The 24,335-nt window shown below is 40.8% G+C and overlaps 1 non-coding gene across 1 annotated transcript; it reads left to right on the forward strand.

The window, feature by feature from the left end:
* The first annotated feature begins 547 nt into the window (after positions 1-547).
* Positions 548-654, forward strand: LOC113258112 (U6 spliceosomal RNA). Its single transcript, XR_003317128.1, has one exon. It is a non-coding gene; the product is annotated as a U6 spliceosomal RNA (small nuclear RNA).
* The last annotated feature ends 23,681 nt before the right edge of the window (positions 655-24,335 follow it).

A 24,335-nucleotide genomic window follows, 5' to 3' on the forward strand; every position in this document is an offset into this window, starting at 1 on the left:
AGTAGATCAGAAGTAGATTCAAATATAGATAAGAGTTTAGTAAACAATAAAGACTGAATTCTTTAATATGTAGTTTGGGGACAAGTGGCTGTTTGGGGAAAACAGATATAAAATTGTATTTTCCTGCCAAATTCAGTTCCAAATAAATTGAATGCAAAATGTGAAATAATAAAAACAACATAATAACCATAGTTCAATTTGTATATAAATTTATGACATTTAAACTTTCCTAAACAGAGCACCAAAGACATAAACCACATAATGAAGAGCAGTGCATTTGGCTATATAAAATTAAAATCTCTTTATCACAAAAACATAGCAATAGAGAAATAATTGCAACATAAAGGTATACAAAGATTTAGCATGATATAGAAACTTCTGTATGATACAGAAACTTCTAGAAAGGTATACAAAGATTCAGTATGATATAGAAACCTCACCCCTAAGCACGTCCATGCGCTGCTTTTGATTTGGCTTGTTCCAAAGGCTGTCAGGAGAAAAGCCTGAGGATCTGTCTGATAAAACACGTATGTAAAAGGGAACTATGGTGCTCATATCAGCAGCACATATACTAAAATTGAAACGATAAAGAGAAGATTAGCGTGACCTCTGTGTAAGGATGACACACAAATTCATGAAGCGGTCATATTTTTAGATATGGGAGAAGTTCCTGTCACCATGGAGAGGCCTTTGTCCCTACTCAGTTTTGAGACCCGACCTGAGATGCAACACGCCAGGCTTCCCACTCCCTGGCCAGGGTTTGGAATACGTTCTCTCAGGTTGTTGTGTCAAATCACTAGGATGTGGATAAAAACCAAAGGCAAGTAAAAACAAAAAAAACAAAAAAAAAAAAAAGAGAGAGAGAGAGAGAGAACCATGAATCTGTAATTACTACTAGGAGAGTGTTAATTGAGTACCCAAATAATGGTAACAGCTTTGTACCAAAGAACTCTAGAAATTCAGAGGCAGGGATTGGGGTACCCAATAAGACTTCTCAAAGAAAGAAAAACAATTACTCAAGCCTAATAAAACAGTTCTACTCTGAAGTTTTCCACTGACAGACTCTTGTCTCCTGAAACTTAGTTCCAGAAGCCAAATAATTTCTATCCATCCAGTAAACAATTAATGAGAACCTATTACGTTCTAAGCACTGTATTAGATACTGTCTTTTCCGCAGTAAGTACAATTATCTTCCTGAAAGATGAGGAAGACAATGTCTTTGCCCTCGAGCAATTCATGGACAAACACTTAAAGAGGGGAATAATACCTGTAATGCAATCTGTATTTTACTAACACTGAATGCATTTAAATTATTTCACAATGCCAGCCTGGCTGGGTTAAGTAACTTACGGGGGACATTGGAGAGAGAACATTTTCATTTAATAGCAAGCTTTCCTTTTCGGTTAGATGGAGCCCCGGTTTGCGGGGCTGTCAGCACAACACCTTCTACAATGTCACATTCCCTTTCCATGATGTTTAAGAGGCAAGCAATGTGGATTTAAGAGAGGAAGAGAAGTGATGCGTATTAGTTTGACGTCACCAGAGTTCCTCTGCCGGATCCTTATAGGAGCAGAACAGCGCCCGCTACTGACCCATCCCAGCTGAAATGATCTCAACCGAGGCAGACATTTTGGTGAACGAATATTCAGGAATGTCATTGTGTTTTACTCAAGTCTCCTTTTGCATGATAAACCCTAGAAATTCTGAATTTTGGCTTGAGAGCATTGAACATTTGCAACGGCAAGAAAGCAATAAACATCTCCCTGCGGGCGTCTCTTTGCCCCCCAAACCTCACATCCCTAAGCCCATCCACGCCCTGCCAACTCTGTCTGCTCTTGGGTTTCCCTCTGCCAGATCGGACAGCTCCCCCATGTCTGATTTTCCAACGTCCTCCGCGTCTTTGTGTTTGGGGATGCTTCCTGATTCTTCTGAAAAGGTTCCTGTGGGGCTGGATGAAAGCAATCCCCTGGCTTTAGGCCCCCGCGGCCTTGCAGCTCGTTCACCTCCGGCCGGCCTCACGCTCACCCCGCCCCATTCCCCGGCCACCGCAGAATCTCCAAGATGATGTTCTACAAACACAGATTTTGAAATTCTCGTCTTTTTCCCCCTCATTCACACGTTCCCTCAGCATTTACCTCTTTCCAAGACTAACTCTCAGAGTTCTGGGTAAAGTGAAGCAAAACAAAACTAAACAAAACCCAGCCATTCAGAGACCTACGACAGACGGACCAAGCTAGGAAAGGGGTCCAGACTCCAAGTCCTTTCTTAATTGGCTTCATGAGGAAAAGCTGTGCAGAGACCTGTAAACAGCAGCTCGGAACACATACCGGGCTTCCTCCTCCATTATCTCCCCGCCCCCTTCCAAATCGGAGGTAAGCCGAGGACACAGATGCTCGGATGCTTGTGGGTTCTTTCTGACCCTCGGTGATTATTCAACAGCACATTCGGGTTAGGGTTTTTCCCTGCATTGTGGTTTCTGTGATTAAGCGACGTGCCACATAATGTTCTTGCAACTCCAGCTGCCTCACATATTTTTACTATTTCTGCATATTCATTTTTTATTTTTCTACAAAAAAAAATAAAGCGAGGTATTTGAAAATTAGATAGAGATTCATTCTTCTCTCCCTTTTAAAGATTTGACAAAATCTTTAGAAGTGCACAATGGGATATTGTTCTCAAAGATCAGTACTTTTGTAAGTAAACACAGGGAAGCTCTTTCTTCAGCGAAGTCACCCTCTGCCCACTCTACCGGGGAATTAGGCAGAGTTTCTAAAGTTTGCACGTGTTTGCTGACCCGCAAACAGGGGGAGAAAGGAGAGGGAGGAAGGGGAGGAGGAAATGGAGAATGAGAAAAAGAAGAAGGGAGAGAAAAAGAAGCAAGAGGGAGAAGATAAGAAAGCAGTTGTATATTCAGTGAGCCTGAGTTAGTCTAAGAACTTTTCACTTGGCCCCTGGATTACAAAGGCAGGCAATTTCCCATCTTGCTCTGGGCCCCATTGCTTCCCATTATATCTACTTCTTTTGTATTGGGGATTAAAGAAAAAAACCAACAGTGATGTTGAATCTTATTGAGCTTTGCAAAACAATAAAAGACACAGCTAGAACATTTTTTTCCCCACAACAGTTAATTTGTATGGTTCCCAGCACAATTTAAAAGTGGTTTATTTTCAAAAGGGTAAATGTTCAAACGAGCACGTTCTATTCAAAATAGTGTTTAAAATATACAGAACTGATTATAAGAAAAAGACCTCCTCAAGGTGGTATATTTTGGTTGAATGGGGAAACAAAATCGAGCACGGCCTCCCTCTGTTGGCTTTGTTTTTCCGAGGTTATTGAAGAAAAGAGAGGTTTGCCAAAACTAAACAAAACACAGAACCATTTCTTTGAACCTGAGAACTCTCCAGTGCCCAAACATGATTAAAAACCATCTTGGTTTAAGCCCTTTTGATCGGCCTGCCTGTCGTAAAACCCGTTCCGAGTCCCTGGCAATCACGGTCTTATCTGTGTGGTCCTTTCCTTTCGAGAACTTTCAGCATGATGTGGTCCTGCTGGAGTTCAACTATTTGCTTATGGAAGATGTGGTAGAGAGAGCTCAGTGCCCACGGAGAATGATGCCACTGATGCACCCACACCCCCCAGCAAATCCCAGCAAATGTGCCTTCTCATCTCTCCACAAAAGAGACTTTCTGAGAAGAGAAAGGGAAAGAACTGAAAGGAAGTTAAGAGAGTAACTTCAGGACTTCACAGAGAAATATGCAGACAAATGCTTGGCGTTTTTGGAGTTTTCTTTATTCAAGACTCTAATTGCATGTCATTGACTGAAGTTGAAAGCCATGTCTAGAGCACACTGTAGATCTGTTACTTTCCCATTCTGTTTATATGTCTATGAAGTAGATCATTGTAATGAACACAAATGGGCAATAAGTACAAAGTTATTGCATAATTTTTCAAAATTTTATGATTGCTTTTCCTATTTCCTCTTAGAATAATGGCCCCTCTGTGTAGCCTGTAGGCCATTCACTATATCTTCAGTATATTTTACCATTTCAGCGAGAGTTTAATTTATTAGAGACCTACTAGAAGTGGTATGTAAGCAATCCACAGAATGAAACTGATTTGTAAGACATGGACAACCAGGATTAAGTTACTTCTGAGATCACTTGATGAATGCAAATGCATATGTATTTTTCCCTCTTTCCCCCTCCCTGCCTGCTTCTTGATTTGGCAAAGATTGGGACTTGGGGGCTGGAGGGAAAACCAAATTAAAGCCACCCACCAACCTATAGCAAACAGAACAGAAAATGTCAGTCTTATGATGGGATGTGTAACAAGATGGAAAGTTTCTCTATGGGTTTGCGTTTCTAAACCAGACTTCGGCAAGGGTTCAAAGCTGCCAGCTCTGGGTAAACAAGCACAGCTTTACAAGATGAAGCAGGCTAATGGCTGCTCCAGCATCTGTGGGATTGCCTTGGATGGAAAATGCCTGACCCTTTACTTCGTTCTGCTCCTATTCCTTTTACTTTATTCCCCTTCTCTCTGAGAGCTCGAACTCGTCTCTAGATATGATCCCAATGGGAAAAGTTGTCCGAGGTGACAATTCTGGGACCTCCCGAGCCTGTGTCAATGGCCACTCTTTGCCATCATCATGTCGAGGATTGTGGTCTTTGCCTCTCAGTCTCTTACCTCCAGTTGATGTTTCCAGTTGACTTTGAGCTCACAGCTGAAGTAATTTTGACCAGATATATGTTCACTGCTCTGGACCCGAGCACAGCAGATGAGGGTGTCATGTACTTTGGAAGCACCTTAGAGGAAGTGATCCACTCTGCCTGATGGCGCAGGGAAAGGCTTTTTATGGAGGAACAGCAGGGCACTGGTGTTTGCAGAACTAGTTGAGGCTGCAGAAACCAGAAGCTAGAAGAGCGTATTGAGGGACAGCATATGCTTGTTATGAATCATTGTATAGACAGAGCTTGAAAGGGTGTGTGTGCTTTGATGGAGATACGTTTTTTCTGTGACTTTATAGTCTTATCATTTTAATGAATATCTGAATAATGTGAGTAATGAATATTCACATAAAAGGGGAATAAAGCATGGAAAGCTCAAATTCATTGCAGGAAATGTGTCATGTGCATTTCTCTTGGCTTGAAGAGAACAGTTAAAATCTATATTGAAAAGAATTAATAATTTTAATGTAAAAAGCTTTTCTAATACAGATTTAAAACTAGTAAGCTTACACGGAAGACGAGGCACACCGGCCGTCATGAGCCCATGAAGTAAAGCAGGACCCTTCGAGCCATTTTTCTCAGACACACCCTGAAAATATTCGCAAAAACCATGCGCTCTTTGACGTATCTTCAAGTTGATATCCAAAAGATTTCAAAATAACTTTAGTTACAAAAGACGTAACTTATGGGGCATCTAGGTGGTGCAGTTGGTGAAGTGCGGGCTCTTGGTTTGGGCTCAGGTCCTGATCTCAGGGACCCGTGGTCGAGCCCCCTGTGGGGCTCCACGCTCAGTGCAGAGTCTGCTAAAGTTTCTCTCTCCCTCTGCCCCTCTCCTTTGCTCATGCATGTGCACGCACTCTCTCTCTCTCTAAAATAAATAAATAAATCTTTAAAAAGTGTAATTTATGATAGTTTATAACACTGATGTTTTAGATGCCTTTTAAGTTTATCAGAGTGTGGTAGGTTGATAAACGCTCATCCGTTAAAGTTTTCCTTTTTTAATGCATAACTGATTTTTAATAGAATTTTTTCTCCTTGAACTCCTATTTCTGTTCCCCTTTACTCACAATATTTGTTTTCTAATGCAATGTTTTTAGACTTGAAACTATTTTATTGCTCATGTCATCGTATTTCTTACAACTAAAAAAGTATATAAATCTGTTTTTAAAAAATTACTTCGACATAAGATTCTAAGTTCAAAATATCTATTTTTGGATTAGCCTATATTATTATTACAAAATTTATAAAACTATATTAATTTCAGAAAATTTACTAAATATTAAAATAAAATGTCTTTGGAAAGTTATTTCTTTTTTTAAAGATTTTATTTATTAATTTGAGAGAGAGAGAGTGAATGAGCACGGGCAGGGGGAGGGGTGGAGAGAGAGGGAGACAGAGAATCTCAAGCAGACTCCATGCTCAGCACTGAGCCAATACGGGGCTCACTGGCATGACCCTGAGATCATGACCTGAGCCACCTGAATTCAGGAGTCGGACACTTAAATCAACTGAGCCACCCAGGAGCCCCGGAAAGTTATTTCTATTTAAGATGGTTGGGGCTTTTGTTTTTTCAGTGGGTTCATGTGTCCAGCTATGGTTTATTGTAAAAATGAGCAGTGTTCAGCATCACTCCTATCCCTATTTTTTTTTATTGTGATTAAGTGCGGAGAAAACTTGTTCTCATAAAAAAGCAGCTGAAGGGTTTTGTTATAGCAACACCACTCCTTTTGAACTTCTGAGTTTGATGCCAAATATCACATGGTGATATATCGTAGAAATACTTTGTAATATCAGCTAGTAATGTGATTAGTTCTTCAATTTTGTGGAAAGCGAAGAATCTTGATAGTCATTAACACCAGGTGCTGAAGCTTTACCGGTAAAGAACTTTGTCTAAGGAAAGAAGGTTCCTGAAGCTAGAATCCTGAGAAACACCTCTTTTAGGAGGTAGATGATGAAAAATATGCAGTAAAACCAATTAAGAACTAGGAGCCAGGAAGTACGGTGTCATGGTAGCCAAAGGAGAAGAAACAGCCTCAAGCGGGAAACGTACTTGGCAGGGTCAAAATAATTCAGGGGAGGCAAGCTTGAGGAGGATTGATGCCATTATTCCTCGAGGTTCCAAAAAGAATAAAGAAGCTAATTTTTTCTTGTACATAAAACTGTGAATTTTGGCATTTTAATCATGTTACGGAGACTCTGGGTAGTTGGAGCTCTATTTTTTTTTATTCAAAATCATTTTTTTATGTGTGAGTCTCATTTAGGTTTTTAATTCTGATCTAATTGTCTATTTGTCTATACCTGGGCTGATTGCAGGTTATCACACTTTTATTTTACGCAAAGTGTTGATTTTAAATAAGGCAAATCCTTTTACTTTGTTCTTTATGGAAAGTGTCAAAATTATATTTTCACAATCACGAGTTGTCCCATTCGTGAAACTATTACATCTGTCCATTTCTTCACTTCTGCTCATTGTCTTCAGGAATGTTTCATGATTTTCCCTATAAAATTTTCCTATGTCTCTTGTTATTTATTGTTAGATACCTTAAGTTTTTGTTGCACTTGTGAATGGATTTCATGTTTCCATTGCGTTTTGAATAATGATTTTTTTATGTTGATCTTTTAATGAGTAGCAGTGTGGAATCGTCTTAGTTCTTAAAATTTATTGGCAGATTCTTTTGTATATTCCACATAGACAATCATATTAACGACAAATAAAGACACTTTGACTTTCATTTCTAATTTTTATTTATTTTATGTCTCTCTTGTCTTCCTGCATTAGATAGAAACTGTAGTAGAGTGTTGCATGCACGTGGCAATGCTGAACATCCTAACTTTCTCCTAACTTTGCAGGAAATACATCTAAAATTTTACCCTTATATATGATTTTTATTGCAGGCCTTTAATGGATACCTTCATCAGATGAAGGAAATATTTGCATTTATTGACAGAATCAAATTTCTCTCTTTTAATTTATAATTATGATTTATTACATTATTAGATTTATTGATGTTGAACCATCCTTAGATTTCTAAGACTAATTCTATTTGAATATGATGTGATGTTTTTATATTCACTGATGAATTCTACTTACTGATACTTTATTTGGGATTTTTGTAGGTATATTTTAAGTAAAAGAGGCCTATAAATTTATTTTCCTTGTACTTTCCCTTTCTAGTTTTGGTGCCAAAATTATATTAATCATATCAAATGCTACATGTTTCTCCTCTTTCTGTACTTGGAACCGTTTGCATAAGATAGAAATTATTTATTTCATAATCGCTTCGGGAAATTCGCCAGTAAAACTTTCTAAGCCTATTATCTTTTGTGAGAGGAGACTTTTGATCATCAATTCAGCTTATTTAATGATTGATTTAATTTAGTGGTATTCGTATAAACTGGTCTGCAAATTTATTGACAGAGCTATTGATAACATATTCTTATTTTTAAAATCTCAACTTATATTTAGTTATTATTCCTTTGTGGTCCTAGTGTTGCTGATTCATGATTTTTCTTCTTTATTTATCAGTCTTACTAAGTTTTGCTTCATATAGTAGTTTGCAAAAACCACTTGTTGATTTTTATGGATCTTATCTGCTGTGTCTTCATTTTCTAATTCATCTGATGTCCGCCTTTATTATTTCCTTCTATCTAGTTCTTTTAGGTGTGTTGTGTTTCTTTCTTATTTCCTTTTTTAAAAAGATTTATTTATTTATTTATTTATTTATTTATTTATTTGTTGCACGAGCAGGGGGAGGGACAGAGGCAGAGGGAGAGAGAGAATCTACAAGCAGACTCCCTGCTGAGCACAGAGCCTGGACAGACAGACATAGGCTTCTATCCCAGAACCCCGAGATCATGACCTGAGTCGAAACCAAGACGCTCAACCAACTGAGCCACCCAGGTGCCCCTTTTTTTCCTTATTTCTTAACTTGAACACTTATTCATTTATTTTCCGTCTCTCTTCTTTTAAAAAAGTGCCTTCAGTTTCCCTTGTGTCAATGTCTCCTCTCTCTGTAGCTTTTACAATTTTGTCTTTGTTCTCTGTATTCTTTAGTTTCACAAAAGTGTATGTTTGTCCGAGTTTGTTTTAAATGTTTCCTCTCAGTACTTGGAAGCTCTTTCAAAGACTCCTGTGTTTCTTCACTGCAGACTAATTCTCAGTCATTATTGCTTCACTGCCTCCCTCCATCTTCTCACCGATTTTATTAGTGTTAGATTATGGAATTGTGACTGGCAGAATCTTTTTCAATGAGAAATTTTGTTTTTGTTCTTTAGTCATCTTTTTCTTCTCGTTTTTCTCTTTGTTAAATTTCCTCTCTCCTCACACCTTAGCAGTTTTCCCATTTTGTATGTACGTGTGCCCTTTCCTTTGGGCTCCCTTTTTAGAACCAAGTCCTCTAATGGTGTTTGGGGGTCCCTGTCCTGCAATGATGTTAGACTATTCTAGATACAGTTATCAGGTTGGTTAGCAGTTTGGCTTAGTTTCTGGTCACAAAACTGTCTTAGTACTTCTGTCTCCTAGACCTACAACATTTTCCAAAGCCACAGCCCAAGTACAGATTGTCAGTTATTTTTAAAACAAACTGAGGATTTCTGAGGAGAGGGGGTGAGGGGATGGGATAAGAGGGTGATGGGTATTAAGGAGGGCACGTATTGTGATGAGCACTGGGTGTTATACGCGACTAATGAGTCATCGAACACTAATGATGTACTATACAGTGGCTAACTGAACATAATAGAAACAAATAAATTAATTTAAAAAACCATATCTTGACATATAGTGGAGCCTCTCTCCAGGCATTGATTTCAAGCAGTAACTCCGGATCTGGTCCTCCATCTTGCACAGAGGACTTTTAGTATGGGTTTTCCTTGAGAAGCTAAGACTTGCTGCCGTGCCTAGTGTTGGGCATGGAGACCAGCAAGGTCATGACTTCCATCACGTTCATTGCTTTGCCTCTGCATTCCTTTTAGTTGTCTCTTTTAAGACATTTTATTTATTATTGCTCTATGGATAAGAGGAGCAAAAAAATTGATTAGTAGACTTGGGATCAAGTAATAATGAAAATAAAGTGAGATTTGAAGAAATCATGTACCATAAATGAGTGAAACCATATGATAATTGTCTTTCTCTGCTTGACTTATTTCACTTAGCATAATCTCCTCCAGTGCCATCCATGTTGCTGCAAATGTTGGGTAATCGTTCTTTCTGATGGCTGAGTAATATTCCATTGTATATATGGACCACATCTTCTTAATCTAGTCATCTGTTGAAGGGCATCTCGGCTCCTTCCACAATTTAGCTATTGTGGACAATGCTGCTATGAACATCGGGGTGCATATGGTCCTTCTGTTCACTATGTCTGTATCTTTGGGGTAAATACTCAGTAGTGCAATTGCTGGATCATAGGGTAGCTGAATTTTTAACATTTTAAGGGACCTCCACACTGTTTTCCAAAGTGGCTGTACCAACTTGCATTCCCACCAACAGTGTAAGAGGGATCCCCTTTCTCCACATCCTCTCCAACATTTGTTGTTTCTTGCCTTGTCCATTTTTGCCATTCTAACTGGCATAGGTGGTATCTCAGTGTGGTTTTGATTTGAATTTGCCTGATGGCTAATGATTTTGAACATTTTTTCATGTGTTTGTTAGCCATTTGTATGTCTTCGTTGGAAAAGTGTCTGTTCATATCTTCCACCCATTTTTTAATTTGATTATTTGTTTCTCGTGTATTGAGTTTGAGAAGTTCTTTGTAGATCGTGGATACCAGTCTTTTATCTGTAGTGTCATTTGCAATTATCTTCTCCCATTCCATGGGCTGCCTCTTGGTTTTTTTGGACTGTTTCCTTGGCTGTGCAGAAGCTTTTTATCTTGATGAAGTCCCACAAGTTCATTTTATCTTTTGTTTCTCTTGCCTTTGGAGATGTGTCATGAAAAAAGTTGCTGTGGCCGATGTCGAAGAGGTTGCTGCCTATGTTCTCCTCTATGATTTTGATGAATTCCTATCTCACATCAAGGCCTTTTATCCATTTGGAGTTTATCTTTGTGTATGGTGTGAGAGTGGTCAAGTTTCATTCTTTTGTATATAGCTGTCCAATTGTCCCAGCACCATTTATTGAAGAGACTGTCTTTTTTCCACTGGATGTTTTTCCTGCTTTGTCAAAGATTAGTTGCCCAAAGAGCCGAGGGTCCATTTCTGGGTTCTCTATTCTGTTCCATTGGTCTATGTGTCTGTTTTTGTGCCAGTACCATGCTGTCTTTGTGATCACAGCTTTGTAGTATAGCTTGAAATCCAGCATTGTGATGCCCCCAGCTTTGTTTTTCCTTTTCAACAATTCCTTGGAGATTCAGGGCCTTTTCTGGTTCCACACAAATTTAAGGGCTGTTTGTTCCAGTTCTTTGAAAAATGTCATTGGTATTTTGATCGGGATAGCATTGAAAGTGTAGATTGCTCTGGGTAGCATAAACATTTTAAGTATGTTTATTCTTCCGATCCATGAACATGGAATATTTTTCCAACTTTTTATGTCTTCCTCAACGTCTTTCAAGAGTGATTTGTAGTTTCTAGAATATAGATCCTTTATGTCTCTGGTTGAGTTAATTCCAAGATAATGTATGATTTTTGGTGCTATTGTAAATGGAATGGATTCCCTAATTTCTCTTTCTTCAGTCTCATTGTTCGTGTATAGAAATGCGACTGATTTCTGATCATTGATTTTGTATCCTGCCACATTACTGAGTTGCTCTATAAGTTCTATTAATTTGGGGGTGGAGTCTTTTGGGATTTCCATATAGGGTATCATGTCATCTGGGAAGAGAGACAGTTTGACACTTATTTATGGAACATAAGAAATAGCAGGAAGATCAGTAGGAGAAGGAAGGGAAGAATGAAGGGGGGGGGTAAACAGAAGGGGGAATGAACCATGAGAGACTATGGACTCTGGGAAACAAACTGAGGGCTTCAGAGGGGAGAGGGTGGGGGACTGGGATAGGCCGGTCATGGGTATTAAGGAGGGCACGTATTGCATGGTGTGCTGGGTGTTATACGCAAATAATGAATCATGGAACACTACATCAAAAACTAAGGAGGTACTGTATGGTGCCTAACATAACATAATAAAAAATTATTATTAAAAAAAAGAAGAGATCATGTAAATTGGGCATGCTGATGTTTAAGTGCTTCTTCACATTAGTACTATTACAGTGATCTGAAGAAGCTCCCTTGATATCAAATTTTTTGAGAAAGGGTATTTTGATTTGGCTTAAGAAACAAAGCAATTAAGCATCAAGATTTTTTTAAATGACTGATTAATATGCAAGACCATTGCCATCACCTCAGAGCCGGAGCTCACCAGTGGCCTTGTTCCATGTCATCCTGATCCCTACCTGCTATGGAAGACGTGGTGTGGATCAGGGTAGGGTTATGCATAATCTGTGGATAAGCCACTCACAGCAAGTGTCCTTATAAGCCCCTTTACTAAATGAAATTTTAAAATACACAAATATATTCAAAGCCCGCTTGATTATCCAAGAGTGTCTGGCATTCAGTTGCAAGCAGTCTAGACAGTAAAAAACATTAATGTAGTTAGTTGATATTTTAGGAGAATTTGAGGTCCTGATAGAGGGTTCCCGGGAAATCGGAAAAAGTAATATTCATTCATTCAACAAGCATTACTTAAGTTCAAACTGTATTATAAGAAATAAAACCTATGTTCAAGAAGCCCACAGCCTTTGAGGAGTAGAAATTATTTAACTGCTGAATCACTAGCTGAGAAACGCAACAAGCAGAGAAGCTTTGATCTTGTTTGTTCCTCTGAAGCAAAATAATCTTTAAAATGACTTAAAGTGGAACATTTTTTCTTTTTGCCTTGCTTCCAGGAAAGTCTGAGCTAAATTTATGCTTAATTGTATTACTAGCTAAGATTTGAAAATAATTATCTCAACCTTCCATCTATTGAATTTTGATTTTTTTCAAAGGTTATCTCCATTATGAAAATCTTTTAAATTATTTCTGGAATTAAGATATTGATGAGTGGATTGAAAAAATGAATTAATAGCATTTGATCTGGGAGGGGAAAACTGACAGAAGCTGTTCATACTGAGTTCAGCCAAAGTCCCAATACGCCCCCACCTCAGAAGCGGGAAAATGCCAAATGTATTTTACTTGTATTTGTGTGTTATATAACGCACATGAATAACTACTATATTCTTACTGTCTCACTTCCTTCCTGGGAACTCTTCAAATGGAATTTTATGTCTGGTTAGGAGTAATACCATTTAAGAAGGATGTGGATATACTGGAGAGGTTACAATGGAAACTACTTAAAATGATGGGAATTCTAGAAACCATCGTCTGTAAAGGAAAATGGAAAGAAAAAATGAGACTTATTCAGCAAGTGAAGAAATAGTGCTAGGTTAAGAAGAAGATGAAATGAAGTAAACTAGAGGGAAGTCATTTTTAACTATGGCAAGGGTAGATTCTTTTGAAAGATCCATTAATTAGTTAAGTGTGGGAAATAAGGAGGCTAAGAAAATTTTTCTAAATGGAGGTTTCTCATAAACCACCCTTGCCCTCAATCCTGCTTTGCTCTTCAGTCTTCTGGACAAAGAAAGTTTGCTTAACTGTCTAGATATAACACAAGGTCAATGAGAAAGGACCAACCCACATGTCCGTAAAGGAACTGTGTCTTTGACCCTGGAATTGCTGCCAACGATTTTGTGGGTAATTTAGAGACTAAAACTATTCTGTTATTTCAAGAATTCTTCAACAGATGACCACCAGAATCCAGCGAGGTGTGGATGGGACAGTAGAAAAGGCAAAAGACCTCCACAGAAAATTCCAGTCCCTGCTCTTTCACTAGCTGGTGGTTAGTCACTTAACCTCCTTAAACTTTGTTTCTTCATCTCCTCTCTGACATTAGGGAAGATGGGGAATGGGGACTCTCTCAGGCCTTAGGGAGTTCTGATCAGCTATGGCTCCATGGGATTCTGAGACAATTCCTGGGGGTCAAGCAAATGTGAAGAATAAGGAATAGGATTTTTCTTCGGGAGCTCTCATCAGCAAATTGTTGCATAAGCTCGCCCGCCGAAACGAACAGCTTAATGGGGCTCGCATCACAGTGCCCCGCTGCCCTCGTTACTGAACTTTGCCGTGACCACGCAGGATGCCGCCATCATTGGTGGACTTTGACCTATGCCCTTTCCAAGCAGAAAGGGAGAGAGATTATCGAGGATCTGGTTGCCTGTCTCTGACCCCAATCCCACCCTGCTTGGCTGCCACCATCGCCTCGGCCTCGCCTACTCCAACACTGAGACCTTTATTTGTGCTCGAGTAAAAAATGCCTTTTGTAGGCTCAGACAGCTAGTCTGATTGCATTCAAGCTCTCAGAGTTAACTAAACCCAATCGCTCAAAGCCTGAAGACTTTGAATTCTTTTTTCTTTTTTAGCGTTGGCCCATTGAGGTCCTGCCCAGTGTGGAAACTGCTTCCACATCCTTATCCCCTGTTCACACTTTCCCCATCAATCTGGTGACATGAAACCGCTTGACTCATAAACAGGAGTTAGAGAAACAGAGGTTAAACCACGGGCACCAAAAGCGGTTGTGAGTCTGTGAGTGTGGAAAAAGTGGGAAAATCCACAAGCATGTGGCTTTTACCATCTGCCTCAAGTGCTGAACTGTAGAACCATGTTCAGCAAGAGCCTGCTATTGAAAATAATACAAAAAACAAAAAAATTTTGCCCCCTTTTCCTTGGTAGAGCCCGGTGCGTTTTGCCACAAAATTACCTTCGCTTCTGAATCTCCAATATCTGTCCCTTTTCTTTTCCTTTAATTGGCAATGGGGAGACTTCCACGCCTCTACTCATGTTCCGTATGGCTGAGCTCCTTCTTCCACCTCTCATATATTATCTAGTGAGCCAGTACAGTAATGCTTATACAGTATATACTATGTAGCAGAAACTGTTCTAAGCACGTTATGTATATTAACACATTTAGTGCTTAAATCAGCCTCACGATACAGGTGTTGTTATTATCCGTATTTAACACACAAGGAAATCGAGCACAGAAAGGTTAAATGACTTTTCCCAGGTAACAGAGCTAACGAGCGGCAGAGCTTGGATTTGAACTCAGATATTCTGGCTCCAAAGGCTGTGCTCTTAAGAGCATCATGTTCTGAGAAGGACGAAGGAGGAAACGAAGAAAAAAGATGGTGCCGTAGCAATGGCACCCAGCTATAGGAAGTTTTCGAATAGACTGCTAGGTCAGCTTCTCTTTGGAGAGTACGTCAGGCACAACTACAATAAAAGTTACTTATTTCCTTACTTTGCTGTTGCCGTGTGTACAAAACTGCTAGGCACTAAGCAGGTGCTTTGGGCCCTTAAGTTCATTGCGTTACAGTGAATGCACTAAGAGAAGAGACCAGGACTTCAGGTATCAAAGCCCGTTTTGTGGCAACAATGAGATGCGCAAGGGGAATGGAATGTGATAGTTCAAACGCAGTCACTCGCACGGGCTAAAACTCAACCTCTGCCAGGTACCATTATGTAACTGGACATTTTCAAGTGCTCTCCCGAGGGCCTCTATATATGTGAACAACCACACGTATAGAGATGATGATAAACAACCCCCTGCAGGGAAACACGTTATAACGTGGACTGGGATCATTCTAGTATGGGCGCAGTAAGCATAGCGCACCTCATCTCCCCCGTTTCCCCTCAGCCCTCCATACTTTTCCTATTGATAATAAAGAGGTCTCTAATTCACTTGTTCATTAGCTTTTGGTTGACTCCAATTCAACAAACATTCTGATGAGCACCTACTGTGTCCAGAGATTTCCTGTCACCAAGAAGTTTACTCAGTCCAGCAGGTTGATAGGGTTTCCATCCTTTTAGTGCTCAAACTTAGCCACCCCTAAATTTGACACTGGTTTACAGCTAGAAATAAAGAAAGTACTTCGTTTCGACTGGTGGGTTCTGAGAACATGTAAGAAAAACTCTTTCTTTGTGAGTTTCAAAGTGCACTAAGAAGGAAAATTCATATATTTTTTTCTTCTATGATTCATCATCAATTAGGACTTTTTTTTTTTTTGGTACAAATGATATCAGAATATTTCCTTCCCTTCCATCTTCTCACATTGTGTGGGTGTGTTCATTGCATGAGTCATACGGTTAAAACTTTTGAAAATTTCTGACTTAACAATAAACAGTAAGAGAACAGACCTCCTTTATCTTTGGGGCTGGGTCTCCCGTCATTTACAGACAGCTGCCCGGAGCTATGAAATGTTGTATGAGTGGCTGACTGGGGGAGGTGGGTGGGGCAGACATTCACTCGGTGTCTATCAGTAAAATACTTGTCTGAGATCTGTTTATCTTCCACCTCTAACCTCAGCAAATCTGTGTCCCTGACCTGAGAAATGTGGGAGAATTCAGCGGGTATGGGAAGATTTTTCTCATGAAAAAAAGAAGAAAAAGTGCTTTATTTTATAAAAACATGAAAAAAATGGATATGCTAGGATTCCTGCATTAGTTTCCAAGAACTGCCATAACAAAGTGCCACAACCCGGATGGCTCAAACAACAGAAAGATATTGCCGCACAGTTCTGGGCGCTCGAAGTCCAAAATCGAGATGTCGGCTGGATTGGTTCCTTCTGAGAGCTGCGACGAAGAATCTGCCCATGTCTCACTCCTCGCTTCCGGTAGCATCAGACGTTCCCTGGCTGATAAGTAGACTTCTCCCTGTGTCTTCACATCATCTTTCTCTATGGGCATCAGAGTCTGTGTCCAAATTTCCCCTTTTTATAAGGACACCAGTCTTATTGGATTAGGGTCCGCTCTGCTGATCTCATTTTACCTTGATTATGTCTGTAAAGACCCTATTTCCAATAAGGTCACATGAGGTACCTGGGACTTCAACATATCTTTTTTGGGGGGGAGACAACTCAACCCAAAAGAAGCACCAAGAAAACAAAATGTCATGGAGCCTTACAAATAAACCTAATAAATCTGTGTTCTTTAAATAAAACCTTTCCAGCTCTCCCTCCTCATAGAGCTTCCGTCCTTAGAGAGATTTTTGCCTGACTTAAGAAGGATTGTGTGAACATAATTTTTCACGTCCTCAGCCTCCCAACACATTTTGAGATGGAACCCTGAATTTATATCCATGCTAGGGAAGACCTGGGGACAAGAAATCTGAATCATAGTGCCACATCGGTCATTAATTAGCTTGTTTCCTAAGCCTTTTTTTTTTTTTTTTTTGAGGCTCCGTTTCCTGATCTGTCAGATGAGCGTCAGTCAGTACGCATGCCTTACTATGCCATTAGCATATGCAAGTGTACGGACTCGAGTCCATTTCGTTCTCTGAACTATCCCCCGCAGCAGCTGGAAGAGTCCTGGCACATAATGACGATTACTCTTTGTTAAATTCACGAGCGAATGAATAGACTTGCTATATGTATTAAGTTCACATGGTGCCCGTAAAGGATTTAAAAGTTAGAATGTTCTATACCGGAGAGAGTTTGTGCCAGAGAAGAAGCGTCGCTGTGGAAGTCTGCAGACAGGTTGCTAGCTTCAGTGTTGCCAACTTACTATTCTGATCCTTAACTATAAAGTAGGGGGGAAATAACCTCTAATGTCCCTTCCACTCTGAAACTCCAACCTCCATGTTTTCTAATGACACGTAAAGTAGTATTCGTGTGTGTTCCTAAGTAGTAGAGGTGAGCCCTCTGGTACACGCTGCAGCTGTTCTCTCAAGCTTTCTTAGAACTCTGTTAACCAGAACTCCTCCTCTTGTGTATGGACTGAACTCAAGCCACACCCTTGAGAACCAGCTGAAATGGAACCCAGACTCATGTGTGTGGAATGGAACCACGCAAGGGGAGCAGATGCAATATTTGGTCAGACTTTTTCTCCTATGTATTCTTCTCCACATTTGGTGCAGAATTCCAAAGAAGTTTCATGTGTAGGAAACAACCAGGAATGAAAAGTAGTGGGTTTGGATTACTTTCCCAGAGTAGTGGGAATTTGGAATTCTTATAATGCAAATCAATACTAAACCCATTTAGAATCAGACAAACAAAGTGATGATTATTTTATGTCTCTGGGCCCAGAGTAAATCCGCTTCCAGCCAGTCTAATACCTATTAACATTTACAAAGTTCTTTCTAGTAAAAGACAAGTCTTTGGGGGATAGCTCATGCCTAGCTATTTCATGCCTTTTCACACTTGGCACAAACAGATCTAGGTTTTGATGTGGAAATTCTTCCTTGTTGTAAGAATTCTGATTCTTGAATCTTCCTTTCCCTCTCTCTCTCCCTCATCTCCTAAAACTACCTGGTGGTGAAAGAAGTCAGTGGGGAACAATACTTTAAGCTGGTCTCAGATTAGCCTGCAAGCGAAATCGGCTCTGTTGTTGGGAGTGATGACTGAGAAGATGGGCCCAGGCTTCCCTCACCTGGGATAATGACTATCATGGGCTCCAGACACGCATGCGTTGTCTGTCCAGGGCATGTCCTGGGCACCTCAAGGACCTTTCTGTTACATGTTTCTAATAATGTTAACTGCTCAGTTTCCCCTGCTGGTCCTATCCTAGGAACAATACATCCCTCAAAGTGAGGACACTGACTCACAGGAATCACTCACCTCACACTTACCAACATGGTTGCCTATGGAATCTAGTGGGAAGTGAGTTTCTAATGTCTTAGATGGAGAGTTAAACATAAAAATCCTTTCAGTCACAAGTAATCATGGTGTCTTTGGGAACACGGACCCTTTGAGCAATCCCGATATGATTTCTCAATGGTGTTTTCTTCCTTGTTCAGGGAAATGTCCGTGTAGCACGAACTATACCAGGTACTCAGATAAAAAGTGAGCACCACACGAATTTGCCCTCAGACACCTCACATTCCAGATGGAGAATAGATAGGTAAAGAAACAATTGTAAGATAGTGTGAACAATATGTAGGTAGGTAGGTAGGTAGGACGCATCATCTAGGGGAGGATTTATTCCACCTAGGGGTTCTGAGATGGTTGGTCAGAGAGGGTCGTATCTGATCTAGCTTCGAAGAATGGGAAGGAGATAACATTCCTGGCAGAGAGAGAAAAACATGAACAAAAGCAAATTTGGGTGTGGTAAAGCAATAATGAATAGTTCTGCATGGCCGGAAGATATAATATTTTAGGGGGAGTGGCCAGAAATAAACTGGAAAATTTGGACCAGGTCTTGAAGCTCCCACCAGGCCTGAAAGAGCTGCTCTACGGACATGTCCTCTTTTGGAAGCTCAGCAGCTACCCCTACTGGCGAGGCACGGTTGGTATCAAGAGTTCTGAACAGGGTCTTCCCTCTCTCTAATCTGGAACCATGTATCTGAAAGTATGCCCTGTGTATTACTTCCCAGCTCCCAACCCTCGCCCTCCTCCTCAAGCTCTTCCATTAAAAGAGAATGTGAGGTCTAATGCTTCATCTGGGCTCTAGTACAGTTCACCAGCTAGGGAGGTACGGCCAAAGCCATACTAAGCAAGGCAGAGTGACCCTTCCATAGAGCTGGATTTGGGATCCTGGTGGAAGTGGTTGGGGCTGCTCAGTAACTTTGGATTCTTCCCAAGTAATTCTCCATCCCGTCACAACCAACAACTAGTGTTTCAAGCAAATGTAAAATAGAGACTCCCCCAGTAGAATCCGTGTTGTCTTCATTCTATCATTCATGTTTTCTGTGGTTTTCACTTCAAGAAAGGCCATAGTACAGTGTGACCCCCTTTTCTTTTTAGCTGTCTCTGTCTCAATGATTGATTCATTCAATTTTTAATACCAGTTATGTGTCAGCAATGACCAAAAACTCAACCCCATCGGAGAGAGGATTTCTACTTTCAGAGCTGCAGGTGAATATAACACTCTTAATTTTTTGTTGCAAAATTCTATCAATTTGCTCTTCCAATATTTCCGAAGAAAACACTACTTTCCTGCTACAAAGATATTTTGAATTATTTCCTCCTACAAATATATTATGGATAAAGAAACCCCTCCTCATCCTTCAAGTTTAAGGAGGGAGGTGCTGCAAGAAGGAAATCTAGGCAGTGTTTTCCCTGGGGCTTTAAGTGGAATGTCTAAAGGGGCCTGAGTTGAAAAACATAGGATTCTTTGGGGATTTGGCCCATTCTTTCAGCATTAGGTACCAGTTGGGGGATTACCAAAGGTAGAAAGTTTATTCTCTAGGAGGGTTGGGAGTCCCAGGTTGCTCCATTTCCAGGGCTCAGAAGATATTTCTCTAGTTTCAGGGATATACTTCTTCTGCAAAAGCAAAGGCACTATTTACAGAAATCATTGCTCTTTATGGTATCTTCAAGAATGATGTCCACCCTTAGCCCAAGCTTAAAAGGAAACAGAGGATAGAGCAGAGTAATAATCACTTGAGGGTGGGTTTTTGGCTGTTCCCAGTGTCGGGGCAAGCGTCCAGCAATCTTTCTAACCGTCTGCAAATGAGGCAGTGGACCAGCCTGGGTCAGACTCTGAGGTCACTCAAGAATTTCAGAGCATAGCCCTAATCCATGTGCGAAGGAGGCTCAGGCCCCTCCTGGTAGCTGCTCTGGTCTGGCTGGTGAGTGATAAAATGCAGGTGTCTGCAACTCCATGTTAATAGGAAGAAATGGAGCGAGAGCAGGGAAATAGGTTTAGTACATTACAAATTGTAATCTTTGTTGTATTAATCTGCCAGGCTACGATAACAAAATACCATAGACTGGGTGGCTTAAGCAACACGCATTTTTATATTTTATACCTCTGGAGCCTGGACGTCCAAGATCAAGGTGCTGGCCAGTTCGGTTGTTAGTGAGAGCTCTGCTCCTGGCTCGTAGACAGCTGCCTTCTTACGGTCTCCCCACATGGTGGAGAGAGATCTCTCTTCCCCTTATTATAAAGCCACTGACTAAGCCCTTCATGAGGGCCCACCCTCATGACCTCATCTAACCTTAGTTACTTCTCAAAGGACCTCATCTCCAAATATCACACTGGGGCCTGGAGGCGTCAACATGTGAATGTGTGTCGGGGGTGTGGGGGGGGCACAATTCCCTCCATAGCAGTTGTATAACAGAGGAAAGGGCTCAGCACAAAACTAGAAAGGAAAAGCCAGATACCTTTAGTTGTGACTGCTTCTTGCTCTTAACCTTTGCCACTGAGGGTGCGGAGTTAGGTTTCTGGTCTGAGCTCAAGTCCTTTTCCATATCATCAAGAAAATGGAAGTCATTCTACATATTTGAAACTGAAAATGGTTGTCATAAAGGACAACACGTGTTCAGAACACTGTTGGAAGGGATTGGGAGAGGACCAACCAACCCTCCTCTCTGGCGCAAAGTGTCCGGATAATATGCCACTGCAGCCTAAGGTCATGAGACTTCGGGAAATCGCACTGCTGTCAAAACTGCCCCCACGTCTCTTTCAAAGTTGATTAGCACTCAAGGGTCACAAAAGTCTTCTGTTGAGAGGGTCGGGGAAATGCATCTCTAAAGCTTCTGATCCCTGAGGTACCAGAGCGAATAGAGAATAAGGTGCCAATGGGCGCAGAAGGGCAGTGGACAATTGCCAGCAAACTCTTCTCTGGGATGTCTGCTCGCCGTTGCATTCTTCGCAGCTGTTGATGGGGGGCCCTGTGCTGGGCTTCCACATGAGCTGATGGAGCGGATGAGAAGCAATGGTTTCCCAAAGACAGGAAGTCTTAGCTTGTCGAAAACATACATTTGTGTCCACATTAAATGGCACACCCATGGAGCTAGCCTTAACCTCACAATTCAAAAATGTTACATTTTTTCCTACATAGTTTTCTGTCTCTTCCTCCATCCCACGCACTTCAACGATAGACTTTTACTCATCACGTCAAATGGACTTCTACTCATCCAAGTACTACCCATCACTTTTTCCTTGCTATAGGCCTCAATTCATGTCAAGTATTGGACAGTGTTAAAGAAAAAAAAAAGAAAGAAAGAAAGAAAGGTTAGTAAGGAGACAAGGAAAATAAGAAGACACTGGGTAAAAATATATAGCAGTATAAATTTAAATAAACTGTCTGAAGCTCTCTAGAGTAAAACAAGAGATCAAAAAAAAAAAAAAAAAAAAAAAAAAAGAAGGAAAGAAAGGCCCATTGGAGGCTTGTGCACTCACAGCTGGCTTCATGGGAAAAGAGAGAGATGAACTGGGTTCAGAAGGGAGGATTTGGATAGAGGGAGGGAAGAGAAGGCATTCCAAATGTGCCTAAATACATGGCTTATGTCAGGGTCAGTGAAGAGAGCGACCATGTTGACGCAGAAGGTGGTCCATTTATTATGGCGGTCCGTAAGATCTATTGGTGGTTCTTTCTGGCTACTACTTTCTACTTCTGCATAGAGCCAACGTTTTTGTTCCTTGTAAAATCAGAAAATGCCTTAAAAGAAGACTTAAAAGAAGACTTAAAAGAAGGTATTAGGAATTGTTAGGCAGACATGGAATTAGCTATCAGCTCTACCCTTCACTACATGTGGTGTCTGAAACAAATTATTTAACCTAAGTCTTCATTTCTTGATGTACATAATGAGGGGAGCTCCTTTCTCGCTCGCTCCTGCTCTTGCTCTTGCTCTCTCTCTTTCTCCCAGGATTGTTGTGAGGAATAAATGAGGCAAAGGAGGCGCTTCTCACGGTGCCTAGCATGTAGTAAGCATTCAACACTTGCTCACGTCCCCTCTGTCCCCTTAATAAGTGGAGAAACAAACCACCGTCGAGGTGTATGAGAATTTCTAGCTCCCAGAAGAATCTCAAGAACGACTGTCTTTTAGTTTCATTTTTTCAAAACCCCAAACTTCCAAAATCAAATACACTGGGAAAAGTTTCCATAGTTCGGAGTTGTACAAAGCCTGCCTACACGCCAGGACTTCACATAAAGTGTCTGGGTTTTGCACTGAGGGAATCAGTGTCTCCACGATGCACATAAAATATGAAGACTTTGCTTCTCCTCAAGCCACGGAAGAATGACTGATTGTCGAATGCCAGACGAGATAATTAGATGGTACAGACAATAGCTATTATCACAAGCACTAACACATGGTAACTTGCATGCTACCGCGCCAGAACTGTCAAGAAGCCTCAAACTATCTATCCCTGGAATACACTGGAGGAATCGCTTCATAGCCGGGCCATCTGCAGGAGCAAATGAGGGGGCAATTACTTCACCTCCAAAATAAAGAAAGCGATTTGATTGCCTTAACTTACACTTGCTTAACCTTCTTGGCTGCAGGATAGCATAGCACAATGTAGAAGTGCCCTCTAACGTTGCTTGAGGGGGAAAAAAAAATGGCTGTGGGTGGGGAAAACCTGGCCCCTGATACTTGCAGGTGTATTTTTCTTGGGAAGCAGGATTGCTAGAGAAACAAAAGATTTGGTTCGTTTGGCTTGGCAAGTCAAAAATGCAATCCTAGAAGAAGACTTTATTTAGAAACTTTATTTTTCCCCTGTTAACTTGAATAGTTTGTGGAAGAAAAAAAAAAAGGACTATAAATGGTTCATAAGTTCGCAATTATTTTTGTTTTGGTTTTAAAAACAAAATATACTCTCCCCACCCAGGTAGATCTCGCTATAGATTCATTTCACATTTAGTTGGCTACGATTCAGATCCCCACAAAGCTGCAGTTTAGGTTGGGAGATAAAATTTTAAAGCGTGTGAGGATACAGAATGGGCTCTGCTCCCTCAGTATTGCTACTCTGTCCCGAATCTTCAACAGCCCTCTCTCCCCTGGGCTTTGTCCTAAGTCTATAAGTTTGTCTATCTCTCCTTTTAAATATACTCCTTCCTTGATTCTGCTCTTTCCATTAATCTCCAAATCACCGAGTCTTGCTTTCCCCCCACCTTCCATGCACTCTTCAACCCACTGTAATCTGGTTTTTGCCCCGTCACTACCATGCTACTGAATGTACTGAGATCACTAGGAATTACCAAGTTCAAAAGAGACTATATATTTTTTAAAGATTTATTTACTTTTTTATCTGAGTGAGAGAGATTGAGCATGGGTTGGGGGGCAGAGGGAGAGAGAGAATCTCAAGCAGACTCCCCACTGAGCACAGAGCCAAACCTGACCTGGGGCTCAATCCCACAACCCTGAGATCACGACCTGAGCTGAAACCAAGAGCCAGACACTCAACCAGCTGCATCACCAGGTGTCTCAAAAGTGACCGTATTTTTCTAGGACATCTCTGAGTAATGAAATACTGTTGATTGCTCCCACCTCCTTGGAACTACTTTTTCCTCGGCTCTTCTCTGGTTCTTCTATCCCTGTGACTTCTCTTTTCCATCTCCTTTCCTGGCTTCCCTCCCACATGCGTAGACTACATTTTCTCCCTTTCTGTACTCTTGCTGGGGTGATCTTATCTACACCTGTGACTTCAATTTTCCCCTAAATTTTAGTGACTGCCAAAACAATAGCCCTAGTCCTTTTAGCTTTCCTAAACCCTAATCCCATATTTCTAGTTGCCCAGAGAACAGGTCATCCTGACTACCCTATAGGAACCTCAAATTCAACACATTCAAAACTGAACTTACCGCACTCTCCCATGACTTGCTGCCTTCCTACATGCCAGAGCAATGGCTGACATCACCCAGTGGCTT

The sequence above is a fragment of the Ursus arctos genome, unplaced genomic scaffold (assembly GCF_023065955.2).
Source record: "Ursus arctos isolate Adak ecotype North America unplaced genomic scaffold, UrsArc2.0 scaffold_26, whole genome shotgun sequence".
NCBI classification, from domain to species: domain Eukaryota; kingdom Metazoa; phylum Chordata; class Mammalia; order Carnivora; family Ursidae; genus Ursus; species Ursus arctos.